We start from the raw sequence: 14,828 nt of genomic DNA, 5'->3' as shown, positions 1-14,828 counted from the left end.
GATAAGTTTACAGAAGAAAAAAGAAAATACACAAAAATGTGCAGGGCAAAGGTACAATGAACCCCTTAAATAGTCAGGAGGCTAATTTATATTTATATTGTCCTTACAGCCTTTAAGCATTGTCAGCAAGGAAGCAGAATTTCCATACACCATGGAGACATACATCAGAAAAGTACATTGATAAATATTCAGATCAAAGCAAATGTTACCGCCATTAGGAGCGTGGTTCTTTAGAACATTTTGTTTTTCTTTTACATTTTCAGGAGCAACATGAAGGTCCCTGCAGTGCCAGGCGAGTGGAAGAGATACAGGAAGTGAAGACGCAATCACTGAAACAGATCTCCAACAAGGGAACGTCTGCCAACGTCTGCACAACCTGGAAGGAATCAGGTAAGTGTCAGAGGGACAGGGCGAAAGACCCACACACGTCAACTAGAATGTGAAGTGCTCTTCCGCCCTGCTAGGCCTCCTTTATTCCTGTCTTGCTCAGCCCCGCGTGCATATGCAATCAGGAGCGGAGCAGGCCCAACACTAACTGACAGATCAGAGAAGTTAGAAATTGATTCCAGCATCGCAAAATCAGTTTCCTTGAACAACAGGTCCTTCAGGGTTACATTCTAGCTACTACCCTCTTTAATGTATACATAAAAAGCCCCTTGGGGATCATACTAAAGAGTTCATGAATCCATTATCATCAATATCCTGCCTTTAATTATATCTTAAGGTCTCCTCCCCAAATTTCCCACCTAGCCAATAATCTAAATGCTGTTCGGTGCTGTATGACTGCCCATCATTTAAAACTTCATCCATCCAAACATTTACTTGTCCCATTCACCGGTGTCAATACACTCCTGTTTGGACTAATTCAGCATTTTCAATTGCTAACCTTTCACCGTCTTCAATTCCAAATCCCTAGGAGGCATCCTAGAGAAAACTCTCACTCTCAAGTCAACATCATAGAAAAAATGTCAGTGTTCATAACATAACACATATTTGTAAAGCGCATGTTCACTTAAAGGTATCTTGGTGCTGGATAACAGATGTTTATTATTATCCAACTCAATGGTACTCATTATCGACCTTAAAAGGATGAAAGGTGGAGTGGACCAGTGGGATTTGAACCTATGACCAGGAGTTCAGACGCAGGCCTCTACAATGGATGCATTAGTTCACTAAGCCACCAGACCGGCTCAACAGTTTCTACCCAGGCGAAATATTTACTTCAGTCCTGTACAAGATCTTAAAACTTTAGTACAGTCGCTGGTGTTGTCAAGACTCCACTACTGCAATTCTCAACTAACCTGTCTTCCCAAAATGCATGTTGCTTCATGTGAGAAATGGGGCATTCGTTGAGGTGGTTAAGACCTCAACTCTAGTAATATCGATAATCCTTGTCAGGGTGAACCATTAAAGTGAAGAAATATACCTTGAACTTAACTCCCTCGTAGAGATGGGATAGAGCAGAAAGGCTTAACTTAAAGCAAACAGGTAAAGTGTTTGTGCAGTACTAAATCAGAACTATAGTTGAAATAAAAAACAATGAAAATCCCAATACGGAGTAGAACAAAAGACTGCTATTTTACAAGCAAATTGACAAAAATCCAATAAGGGAAACTGGAGATCAACATTTTTCAAGTGTTAAGTTGAACCAGCACAAAGAAGCACAAAGTGTCAATGATTGTCAATGGTCGCTGCACAACAGGACCTAGCCACAATTTGATGATCACTGCGATTGGGCATGGGTCTGATGCACTTACCAGGTTCATCCTGGTCAAAGATTTTACCTTCTGACTTTAGTCCTATAAGTCCCAATACACCACCGAAGTACTCTTCTAAAGCCTCCCAGGACCGCATTGGAGGCACTTAGAGACTCCCATGGTGGCAGGCAGAGGCCAACAGGAGGGGCCAGCGCAGGTCCAGTTGTCACTGGTCAGCTGGGAAGTTGCAGGAAGAGGTTTTCCTGTATTTTTAACCGGATGTCAGCCATATGACTCTTGAAATCTTTTTCTTTGTCCTGGGTACAAGACAAAGAAAGAGAAGGTTCAGCTTTCTAGGCTCTTCGCAGATCTTAGATACCATGTTTAGTCCTCTTCTTATCTTCCACAGGTCCAGAAGTGTTCTGAAGTAGGTGCCTGGAGATGCCACGTGTATGCCTGGCATGAGCTAGATGGGGGGAATGACCCCAGGGGATGTCCTAACCAACAGGGCAAAGGTTCCTGGACTAACCCAACTCACTTTGGGCATTTACACGCTGGGCAAAATATTCGTCAACTCTAAACGGGCTCTGAAGGTTGGTTGTGTATGAGGAGTGTATTTTGGTAATCCTAGTTCTTCCCCCATCTAACACTGAAGTCCTGTTTCAGGCCGTCACTGTACCCCCAACAAATTCAGAGTCAGAAATCTGATAGAAAAAGCGGAGCTTCCAGCTACCAGAAAGTTGATATACACAAATTGTTTTGGTATTCTGTTTCCTTCATTTGAAGTGTGCCCCAAATGCTATATGAAAAACCTCAGCCGACCGGTCAAGCAGGTCTTGACAATTCAGCAGGATCTGACACCATGACATCAACACAACGCTTACTGTGATGGAGGCTTGTCTGGCAGTGGGGACAAGAGAACCCAGGTTGTTAGCTGCATCTGCTTGTGACTGGGTACGCCTCTTTGACGTTAATCAATTTCTTGAGTCCACCCACAGGCCATCCTGTCAAGGCCACAACAACACCTCCTCACAACACATAAGGTCTTTTTTCTCTGGCCTGGGAGCAAGTTCACACTTAATTCATGCCTATTAAAATGCTAATTACTGGCCAGCAGAAATGAGAGCATAATGCAGATCTATCTTTCAAGGACTTTAGGCGGCACAAAAGTGACATTCCAAAAATTCACTTTTCAAAATGTGTATCACAAATCGGACTTCACCAGTGAATTGGGCACGCAATACACATTAGGTAAGTTAAATATCCCAATTAAGTGTATAACAATTTCATAATGTTGAAAGGAGGAGCACAAGCACTTTTCCTTGGTTAGCACGGGTAAAGTGTACAGAGTTCTATAGCCAGCAAAAATGGGGTTCAGCAAAAATAGGCAAAAAAATCTGAGATGACACTGTAGAAGGGGCACATTTTTAACACTCCCCTAAAAGAAGCTTTACATTCAGCAGCACTTTTCATTTTTGGAGGCAAAATGAATGACCATATCTCTCCAATACTGTTGATGCTCTATTGACTTACCATTAATGCCTGAGCAATATACAAACTGGCCTGCATCATGCACAATGCCCTTTACACCTCTACTTCACAATACCTGGCTGCTAAGCTAAAGAGATCTGTGAGAAGCGGATATTATGGCCCTATCAATTTCTAAAAGTGCTACCATAGTCTGAAAAACTTTATCTCCAACCTTATGTACCACTACCTTACTGACAATATTTAAATCTGAATTGAAAGCCCTTAAATCTGAATTGAAAGACATTTCAGTTAATCTCTCTTCTCTCCACCAACCCATCTCAGACTTATATGCTGCACTGAACATTGCCTTGAGGCTTACACTACCATCAATGTTCTATTATATTTTATTTAGTCTTGTACCGGTTTAAACGTTGTTACTCAATATTTATTAGTAATAATTCTCATATTTTGTGCTGTTCCTATTGACGTACCTATTAAATTTTTGCCACGCAATAGTTATAACTGCAATAACTTATAATTCTCATGTAATGTTTTGTTTCTATTGTAAGGCTCTGCAAAACCTTTGGGTAATGTTACTCCTCTGTAAAATTAAAAAAATATATATCGTTATTTAAAACATCCGAAAAGAGATTTGCTTTGGATAAACTTATGGTATATTTAATAAAATCCTCACAGTTTGCTATAGAAATTTCAATAATCTCACCACTCCCTCTGGTCCCGACCACATTTACTACTGAGCAGTAAACCTGTATGTGAGGAGCTCTTCCCACAGAAAAGATGGGTGAGGTGGAGGTAGGTTTGTTAACTTTGTAGCAAGTAAATAGTACTACTGTAGTACTACTTTATGTACTACAGAAAGTAGTTTGTGAATCAGGCGTGCTGTGTCTTTTTCTGTAGCATTTTCACCCCTTCCATGCTCATGACGGAACGGTTCCGTCATGAGCATCGGTCGAGCTGTGCTTATGACGGAACAGTTCCGTCATGACCACGCCCGTTTTCATTAGGGCTCAGCACCGGGGGGGAATCGGGGCCGCACAGAAGGGGTTAATGCCTTTTACTATAAGGCCCTTTCTATTGGAATGCCTTACAATCTGTCATGCATGTGTGAGCATCAATTTTCTGTCAATAAAAAGAGTATTACAATTTGAGCTTGTCCTAACATTAGCTTGTGTTTACACTGCCCTCCATCTTGCCTCAACATCACAATGTATCATGTGATGATTGTTTTTGATTCCGGTTTTAAATAAAACCAGTCTGGTTTTCACTTGAAAAAGCAGACAGTGTCCTCACATAAATGCCCTCGCTCTGCTGAATCAAGGACGGTTCTTACTGTCCCAGATAATGTTAACAATGTATCAGCTTAACTGTGCAGCTAAGTCTGTAAGAATAGTTGAATCTCAATGTAGCACTATGTTGAGAAAATCTTCAAATGTATTCTGTAGTAAAAATATTTCTTCTACAATGTTTTCTATTGGTCCAAAACCCTGAGAATCATGTATTCCAGCAGAATGTATGAAAGTCTTTGTCTAAAGCCCTATATAAGAGTGTGGATTCTGTTGGCAAAAGAGACTTTCTACTCCCCATTTTAAAAGGCAATCAATCCTATGCCAGATTTTATTTAGAACTTTACTCAGTTCTCTGAACTTATGACTTATATGCTTTGCTGATGAACTTGTTTATGGCACTCTTCTATATTTGCCTATGAATTCTTATATAAAGCACTGAAAAGAGAATCTTTGTCCGTCATTATTAGAATGTTTCAGCATCATTGCATCAGTTTTCCTAATTAACAGAGGCGGTCTCAGTCGGGGAGCACTAAAGTCCATATCAGGACTACACTGCTCCTGGTCTTAGATGTTGGCACGTTCTATGCATTAGAATTTGATATAGATGGCCGCACCAACAGATCTGGTAGCAGAGGTGGCGGTTCCAAGTGGAGCCGATTTATAGCTTCAAATTAATTGACTGTAGAACCAAGTACCATACCTTAATGGGCTATACGGTTTGTCCCGAGATTTAAATTGACAAACCCCAATCCAATTCTGGTTTCAGAGAGACGAGGTGGCTGACAGAAGAACAACAATTTGAGTATCCATAGGGACTGCATGCGAAATGAGGGAATAAAGTAAGCAGTGCAGTGTATGCTGGGAGTTGTAGTAAGCATGCAAAAAAGAGATAATTTAGGGCAAATGTTGTATAGCTCTAACTAGCAGCCCGTCCCGACCTTGCCCGGGTATGAATTGCTGCCGGCCAGTAGTATATTGTTTTGTAGGATTTCGTTTTGATAGCATTTCTTATCTGTGACAGACCTGTTAAACTCTCCGATTCACAGTGCACTGCTGATGCACTTAAGAGTGCGCGTTCAGTACTATGTGAACTTGAGTTTCCCTACTTTATTTTTCCTTGCAATATTATATAGCGCGAACTCGACAACATGGCATGAGCACAATTTACATTACAGAAGAACACATTCATTTGTAGTAGGCACGGGGAGACAAAGCGATTTGCCTGGAATCACAGGATGTTGAGCTGATGCCGAAATTTGAACGTAGCTCCCCAGCTCTAAAGTTTGCAATTCTAGAGCTTGTGGCGGGAGGTGTGTCTAAAAGTGTATGTCGGTGCTGGCCATCAATGAGAGGGACCTGTGCATTTTTCAAATGGGTGGTGAAAAAAATATGAGTATGTTGCTGGAGATGTGGGCCGCCGTGCCACCAATGTACTTATCGGGGGAGGGTAAACACCCATTATTCCGCAAGTTTTTTCCGCATACCATCACTCCGCATACTTTCATTACGAAAGTACCATGACTCTGCAATGCCATTATAACGCATGGCATTACATTTTATATGCTTTTACCACGCATACATTAACAAAGAAATTCGTTGTAAATGTATGAATGGTAAAAGCATGTTTTTTTTTAATGTTTGGATAAGGTAAGTATGGGTATAGGGTACATGTTTTGGGGTACTGAGGTATATGTTTTGGGGTGTTTGGGTACTTTAAGGGTTCAGATATAGTTTTCGGTTATGGGGTACAGGGGTAGTTTTAGGGTTTAGGGATAAGAATGGGTTTTGGGGTACAGTGGTATTTTTAGGGTTCAGGGCTAGGTTTGGGTTTTGAGGTATAGGGTATATTTATAGGGTTAAGATGGGTTAGTGTTTAAGGGTGTTGGGGTATTTTAAGGTGTAAGGGTTTGTTATGATTATGGGGTGCAGGGGTATTTAAAGGGAGCAGGGTGGGATTAGCACACGATATGAGACATGGCATGAAGGGCGGAAGGTACCACACGCCCCCAGCATTTGTCACGCCCCCAGCACACGCCCACAGCACAACGCAGACACGCCCACAAGGGACTACTTTGCTGGCACAGTTCTTTTAACTTTTAAATGTATAAGGTGGGCGTCTGCATAGCCTATGTCCTTCTGCTGCAACTGCCCTTTCTAACGCTGTATTGGGTGTTGTGATTGGTGCTGTGGTTCCAGAGATTACCCGCCTCAAAGGTTTGGGCTCTCTCTTTATTATATTAGTATGGATATGGATTGTCGTATTCGCTGAAATTATAATTATTGAGGTTCTGATTATGTTTTTTTTTAACTTTTGTTCAGTGGTACCTCAAGTCGCAAATTAAATCAATAAACTTGGTGTACTGTAAAGCGCTATCAGATACACCAAATTAGATATGTAACTTTCAAGGGTGAGTGTATTAACAGAGCTCAGTGGTGATTTGTTCCTTAGTGCACAGGGATTAGACACGCTGTGTAGTGACTTTCGCAGGTAAAGAGCTCACTGCATTGCGAGAGTAGTTAAAATCCTTGTTTCTTTAAAAAACGTTTGTGTTATCGAAGCAGGCAAATGGAGTACAGATTAAAAAGAAACTCAAGTGTAATTGGAGTGTTATGTCAGCACATTGCTGCGTAGAGATTGACTGCACTGTAACGGTGTGACCTTTGACAGAGATGCACTGGGGTTCGTGGACGGATTAGGGTGATTTGTCGGTATGAGAAGAGAGAAGGTTGAACAGGGCCTGCTTGTGATCAATGTAATAATGGGGTATCTGCTGTCAAAAAGAGAGAAGGATGGGGAGCGCGCGGCGCGCTGAACCTAGATTGCCGCAACTTGAAGAGCTTAGTCCAGACGAGCAGCGCTCGTATACGAAGGGCAGACTCCAAGGCAGCATTCCTGCATAAAAACGGCTGATTTTGCCGTCGAAAGTGTTCAGGCAGTTATGGGCATGTTTTCTGCTTCAAAATGCTTTTTTTGAGCATTTTATGACCTAAAAACTGTTTCTGTGACTAGCAGCCGCCATTTTTTTTTCTGCGCAGCGTTTTTTTCTTCCTTTTTCTTGCTGCAACCTTGTGTCTTGCCTTCGTGGTTCCCTTTCTTCTACAATGTGGAATTACCTATTTTTTCATGTACATGATATCTTGGGCCGGAAAATCCTCAATGCACCTATGCTGTGACTTTTGCAAATTACCTCAGGTATACATCTTTCAATAGGATCCTAATCACATCTGCGCAGTGTTAAAAAGGATATACGCATATTCATCTGATAGCTTTGGCGGCTGACACTGCTCATATATTGTCTGGCAGCCCATTCCATTGGGTTTTTACTGTACTTTCAATTTGTTAACTTTGGGCTCTTCATTTCAACGCCTTTGGTTTCCGCCTGGAATGGACTTCCTCATCTTTGTCAATATATGGTTCAACTGATCGTTGCTTCATATTGACCTTCTTTTCGCCAATACTATTCAGTGCTTCCAACAATTGCTCCTACTGTGCTCTAATTTTCACTTTTTTCCTCAACCCTTCTGGGATAATACCTTCAAAATGGATTCCTCACTCTCAACCAAAGCCCACGGTACTCCTTCTTGTACTCGTAAGGACCCTGCTGCATCTTCGGGTAAACGCATCAAGAAGGATCCTCCGTCTCCGTCCAAATCTCCGCTGCTTATCACTCTAGAGGACATCATGGAGGAACTGCGCCTCATTCGCCCCTTTATGACAGACACAGCCACAACTCTTCAGAGGCTGGACGAAAAATGGTCCAGTCTTGATACGAGACTTACAGATGTAGAACAAAAAGTTAGTGACGCTCAGGATGTTGTAGCCAAGGTCGCTAGCTTAACCAAACAAGTTGATCAGCTTAAAAAGACCTCAGAAGATTTGGAAAACCGCAATAGGCGCAATAACCTGCGCATTTATGGAATTCCGGAAGGTTCTAAAGGGTTGGACATCATCCAATTCCTGAAGACTCAAGTCCTTCAAATTGTTCGCCTCCCTAAACTCATGGATGTTAACATTCAAAGAGCCCATCGTCTTGGACCAAAGAATTCATCACCTACTTCTAAGCCCAGAGGTATTATTGCTTACTTCCTCCTATATTCAGATCTTATGATGATTCTCCATTCCGCCAAACAGCATAAGCAGATGCTCTGGTCTGGTCACAAAGTCTTCTTTACTGAAGATGTTTCTAGACCAACTGCTGCTCGACGAAAAGAATTCTTGGACTTGAGACCTGCGCTGAGATCCATGAATACTCGCTATGGCCTAATTCAAACTTGTTTTTTCAAAGTAACTTATAAAGAAAGGTCCTTTAGCTTTGAAGATCCTGCTGACCTTTGGAAGTTCATCCATACTCACAAGGGAGAACTTATGGAATTGAGCAAACCTTAGTTGTTTTGTTAATTGCTTGTTGTTTTGTACAGTCTAATTTTTCCCTCCATATTTTGTATGTTGCTATAACAATCTCTCTGTGTTTTACTCTTCCTTGTTTCACAGGTCTCCCCTTTGCAGTTTTATTGTATACACTTCCTATACGTGTCATCCCGATGTCTGTATTGTACTATTCATTCCGCTGCCACTCCTTCCTAATTGTGTGGTAAGTTCCCTTCATTTGTCTTATTCGGTTACCTTTAGTCTTCGGACTCCTTATTACTTCATTTTTTTTGTCATAATTATTGCATAGGTAACCCTTTTTGTTTCCTTGTCTCTTGCTCGTGCGGCTGTCTTGTTCCTCGCTGCCCCCCTCCCACAGTAATGTCTCCTGTTCAAGTGTCCTCTATGACTAAAGCCACTCAGCTTTTTTTCATCCTTTCTTTGACTTCGCCTCTTGATTCTGTGTCCCTTTTTGCTCCTCTTTTCTCAATTTCACCTTTTCTTTCTTCCCTCCTTTTTTAGGGCTCGCTAGTACTGCATCCGAAGGATGCGTCCAGCAGGAGCCTTTTAGTTGCCTGACTCGAGGGAATGGGGACAAGCGTGTGTTACTAGCTTTTCTCCTGGATTTGGGTGCGCGAACGCGTACGTCGGCTCCGTCCACGTGTGCACACACAGTCAGCCACCACACAGACTGAAACACACGCGCGCTTCCCCCCACCAGTCATCGGCTCTTTCTACACACGCACGCATGCATACATACACACACACACAGACACACGCGCACAGACACACGCGCACAGACGCACAGACACACTCGCACACACACAAACGCGCGCACCCCCCCTCCCCCCACTCACCGAGTTCTTTTCGTGTGTTCCTCTCTCCCTCCGCAGGCAGCGGGTCATCCTCAGCAGCAGGCGGGGCTCTCCACGAGCACGGGAGCCCCGCTAGCTGACACGCAAATCTTCCGGCTGACGGGCACAGGAGCGCTTCAGCACAGGAGCGCGGGGTAGGCTCCCGTCTGCTTCCTGTCTTTTTGCGGCCCCGCCCCCGTCCCAACACAGGTTGCCTGGCTTCCTGTTCAAGCCGGGCTGCGGCGGTGAATTTTGTTTTTCAATGAGGGGGTTGAATTTTCACTGTTTGGGTGCCAGCTTCTTATCCAAAGTGTGTGATCTTGGCCAAAAACCGATTCCCAGGAGCAAATGAGTAATGAAAGAAAATGTGTTAATTAGGGCTCTTCGTAAATTGGGATGCATAAAACCTAGTAGCTGCATAATGATATTAGGCCTACTTGGAGCACTTTATACTTTACTTTCTTTATTTTGTGGGTGATATGGCAGACACTAACTAGCACACTACTTGAGTATTAATTTATATTCTGCATTTGTCAGTTTTAATTCGGCTAGAGCTTGTTCTCTGCTGATGGAAGCCCAGTAACCTGTCCTCTTGCCGGAAACAAGCTTTTCTTTCAGGCAGAAGCAATGGCGTTCACATAAGATTACAATCATAAAGCCCTGTCCTTTACAAAAGGGCATTGCTCCTCCACGATCCTCTGATCCCCAGTTGTTGTTCAGGTAACTGTTTAGAACAATGGTGTTCTCATCAAAGCGCGGGTTCAGATGGAAGGCAGTGCCGCCATGGAACTTCAGGTTGATAGCAAACCTCTTAGCATGGTGCGGAACGGTCCCGGAAATTCTGATTACTTTAGAAGGGTATCAACCCCCATGGATGTGTGAGTGGTACGGCACAGGACATTGTTGGCCATGCGGTGGAAATTGTTGAGTTGGATATGGATGGAACGATCCTCCGGGAGGGCACGTAGAAGGTGGGAAAGACGGAGGGAACCCCCCATGACCATGAAAAGACACATTTTCCAATTCCACATTTCCAGTTATGTGCACGGCGTTAACTCTATGGAGCGGAATCCGGTGCTTGTACTCCACTAAATGTTTTCCGTTGACTGACACTATATAACAGTGATGGTTCACAAGGAACCTGATTTCAAAACGGTGGCCCTTGTGAAAAGGCATCTCATGCTTTCTCTCCTCTTTTCCCCATTGGTTCCTCTCCTTGGTGTTGCAAACAACGACACCACCTTCGGAAAAGCGCGGGTTGAAGTGGAAAGCGATGTTCTCAGACGGCGCGCAATGATCACACTGCAAGTTCACATAAAACGTGTCACCATGATGACTGACAGTGCCACTAATCACCAACACGGTCCCATCGCTGAGGCTGCCGGAGATACCTTGGGTGAAGGGCACCCACGGTCTGTAGAACTGGTTGTGAGGATGGCCGACCTGCATCTTGGCTTCCTGGATGCTCCGTTGGTGGTGAGGATGTGGTTATTGTACCTGGTTAATAAGGAAAGCATGCAGCAATCATGACAGCTAAAACTGCCCTGTGCTCCAAGACAGTGAGAGACAGTCTTCAATAGTCCCCCTGCCTACAGTACGGTGGATGCCTAAGTAACATATTAAACCACTGGTAAGTAGGGTTGCCACCTTTTACAAAGACATACCTGTCATTATTTTTTCACCTCGTTTTAAGATTTAAGAGTCAAACATGACATACAACGTTATAAAAATGGTCTTTCTAAAGTGGATTCGTTTTTATAGATCACCTTTGTGTCTGATTTGGAAAGGGTCAAAAATGATGCAGTACACATCTGTGTATCCTCTTACATTAGTTGTACTTTCAGGTACCCTTTCTGGTGCACATGTTGCTGAAGGTCTTTTAGCAGCACTACACCTAGAGAGTCAGAAACCTTTGGCCTACCCAGCAGTGGATACATGTTAAGGTATGGGCAAAGAGCCTTTCAGGAGGCCTCCTTATAAAGCTAGCTCTGTTCTGCAGCTCAGTATTGCCCTGATTAAATTGACTAATTCGTTTTTTTAACAGATTGTTTTAAATACTGTTTTTCCTTTTTAATGTGGGTGATATCTGAGAGTCTATAATGGACATTTTGGAGAGACATGCTGTTTTTATATTTGATGTAACTTCTATAAAAAAAGTTTCTTTTAGACCAAAACGGTACCTCTCAAACATCACAGAGATTACTTGCATCAATATTACTATGCTGCTGCTGTGTTAAATGTTGGAAACATGAGTCTTAATCCTTCAATATTAAATGTAAACACAATTAAAATTTGGACGAATGTTCCCTGATCACATCACTTGCCTATCCCTGAGGCCTGCACTACTGGGCATTCATTGTCCACAAAAAATGCATTTGACAAAGGTTTGAAGCACTGGGCTAATAACAGCTGGCTATTTAATATGAATTAGCCAAAGGGATGTGGTAGTCTGCAAATATCAGCTGCCCATATGATGTGCATAGACTTTCACAACTTGCCGCATATAATATACCAACCAAACAGAAGCCTGCACAAGTGGACATTTCTGGCTCGGGCATGTGACATTTGCAGACCTCTAGTATATGCACTGTAATGCTTAAGGCAAAAACATAAATAAAAGGCATTGCCATTTACAATGCCAATAGCTCTAACTCTAATAGCTAATGCTTGTCTTTCCTTTCCTCTCCCTGGATCACTTTTTCCTTATCACTTTCTTCTACTTTCTTTCTAGCAATCTCTTACCTATTCTCTCTATTTAGCATCCTTCTTCTTTTTTAATTCTACCTTTGATTCTCTATTACTTTTTCAATTTGCTCTTGTCTCTCTTTCTGTGGTGGTTATAGGGCTCAATTTTTTGCTCATTAACCTTTTTCTAATTTCCCTACATTCCAAACCTATTTTCTTTCTATTTACAACTCTGCTATTCCTCAAAGCCTTCCCTCTATCTGTTTGCCTATTCTTCTGAAAACTTCAAAGATGAATGGTCTCCGTGTCATTTCTAGGAATGTTAAAGGTATTCGCAACCCTGTTAAGAAACAACATGTTTTATCTCACTTAGCAAGACTAAAATGTCACGTTGCAATGTTGCAAGAAACTCACCTTTTGCTTAAAGATTTGTCTTCACTGCGCAAACAATGGGTGCTCTCCGGCGGAGAACAACAAAAATGGTGTTATTATTCTGTTTCACAAATCGTTATCTATCTGAGCTTCATGATACTAATGGTAGATGGTTGTTTTTAGATGTTATTGTTAATAATACAAATTTATCTTTCTTCAATGTTTATGGCCCTATTGGTGTAAACGTAACTTTTTGGAACGATTTTTCCATGCTTCTTTCCTCTCATGCGACCGATGATTTAACTGTTGGTGGCGATTGTAATCAGCTCATGGACCCATTTGAGATCGGAATCTCATGCCAGATATGTACCCAACAAGGTGCAAAAATCCTTTTACAAAGCCATCTCCTCCAGAGGCCTAATTGATTCCTGGAGGATCTCACACCATGATTCATTGGAATTCTCCTTTTTTTCTCCCATTCATGCATCACACTCTCGTATAGACTATATTTTCCTCACTCAACACACTTTCCAATTTATGACTAACTCAGAAATAGGTTCTATCCTTATCTCAGACCATGCCCCTGTCATACTGGATGTTGACTACCCCTCACCCACTCCTACCACTAGGCGCTGGCGCTTCAATAACTTCCTCCTCCTTGATCCTCAGTTCACTGAGCACTTCAGTCTTTTCATGGAGGAATTTTTCCACAATAACCTTTACTCCACGTCTCAATTTCACTTTATTTGGGATGCTTTTAAGGCTGCTGCCAGAGGCTTCATTATAGATTTTGTCTCTTGGAAGAAGAAGAAAGCCCTCTCTCAGTCTTCACATATTCTTAAACAAATAAAAGAGCTCGAACATCTTTTTTTCACCACTAATTCCCCTGATACACTTTCCTCCCTCATTCAAGCGAAAATACAATACAACAAACACTCATGGGATTCTGCTTGCAATAACCTCCTTAAATTTAGTGCGAAAATCTATGGCGGAGGCAATAAAGCAGGAAAATCCCTTGCGAATTATCTCAAAATTAAAAAACAAAAATCCAAAATCACTGTTATTACTGATGTCCATGGGAATCGACATTTCACTGATGACAAGATTATTGACTGCTTTGTCCAATATTACTCCTCTTTATATACTCCGGAATCTACCCCTTCTTCAGCCCAAATTGATTATTTTTTTCACACTTTTCCCAAATCCCCTGACACTCGTACAGACCTCTGCTCTCTCGATGTACCTATTTCTGAAAAAGAAATACTCCTTTCTATTACTCTTCTACCCAAAGATAAATCACCTGGTCCAGATGGATTCACTGTTCGCTTCTATTTTTATTTTAAGAACACTCTACTACCACACTTATTTTCTTTGATCAATAATTTTCTTATCATGGGGGAATCCAAAGGTTCTTTTACACAGGCGATGTTATGTTTACTCCCCAAAAAAGATAAAGATCCATCTCGCTGTAAAAATTATCGGCCCATTTCATTGATAAATACGGATTGTAAAATATATGCCATTTGAATAAACAATGTAATTCCCGATCTTATTAATATCTATCAATCTGGGTTTGTCAAGGGTAGATCTATTACGGATAACTCGAGAACTCTTCTTAATATCATTCACCTTGCTTCAAAGATGAACTCCCCAGTTGCAGCCATCACTTTAGATGCTGAAAAAGCATTTGATAGGGTTAGTTGGGATTTTATGTTCGGTGCGCTTAGGTGGCCCGGTTTTTGTCCCCACATCATGAATTATATTCACTTGTTATATTCCGCCCCCTCTACTTCTATTTGGGGTAATGGTTCTCAATCTTCTTATTTTCCTCTTCATAGAGGTACCAGACAAGGTTGTCCCCTGTCCCCCCTTCTTTTCATTTTAGCTTTAGAACCTTTCCCAGAAAAAAATCAGACGCTCAACATCTTATACTTTTTTTTATATAGGAAAAACAATACTAAATTTACTGCATACACAGACGATATTTTACTCTATATTTCTAATCCAGTCACTTCTTTACCTGCACGCTTCTCTTTATTACAAGAATACTCCTTAGTCTCAGGCTACAAATTGA

At 41.9% G+C, this 14,828-nt stretch overlaps 1 pseudogene; it reads right to left on the bottom strand.

The window, feature by feature from the left end:
- Window positions 1-10,198: 10,198 nt before the first annotated feature.
- On the bottom strand, window positions 10,199-11,162 carry LOC147710783 (galectin-9 pseudogene; annotated as a pseudogene).
- Between the last annotated feature and the right edge of the window lie 3,666 nt (window positions 11,163-14,828).

Source organism: Lissotriton vulgaris, chromosome 5 (assembly GCF_964263255.1).
Source record: "Lissotriton vulgaris chromosome 5, aLisVul1.2, whole genome shotgun sequence".
NCBI classification, from domain to species: Eukaryota; Metazoa; Chordata; class Amphibia; order Caudata; family Salamandridae; genus Lissotriton; species Lissotriton vulgaris.
This window is presented reverse-complemented; position numbering and strand designations above follow the sequence as displayed.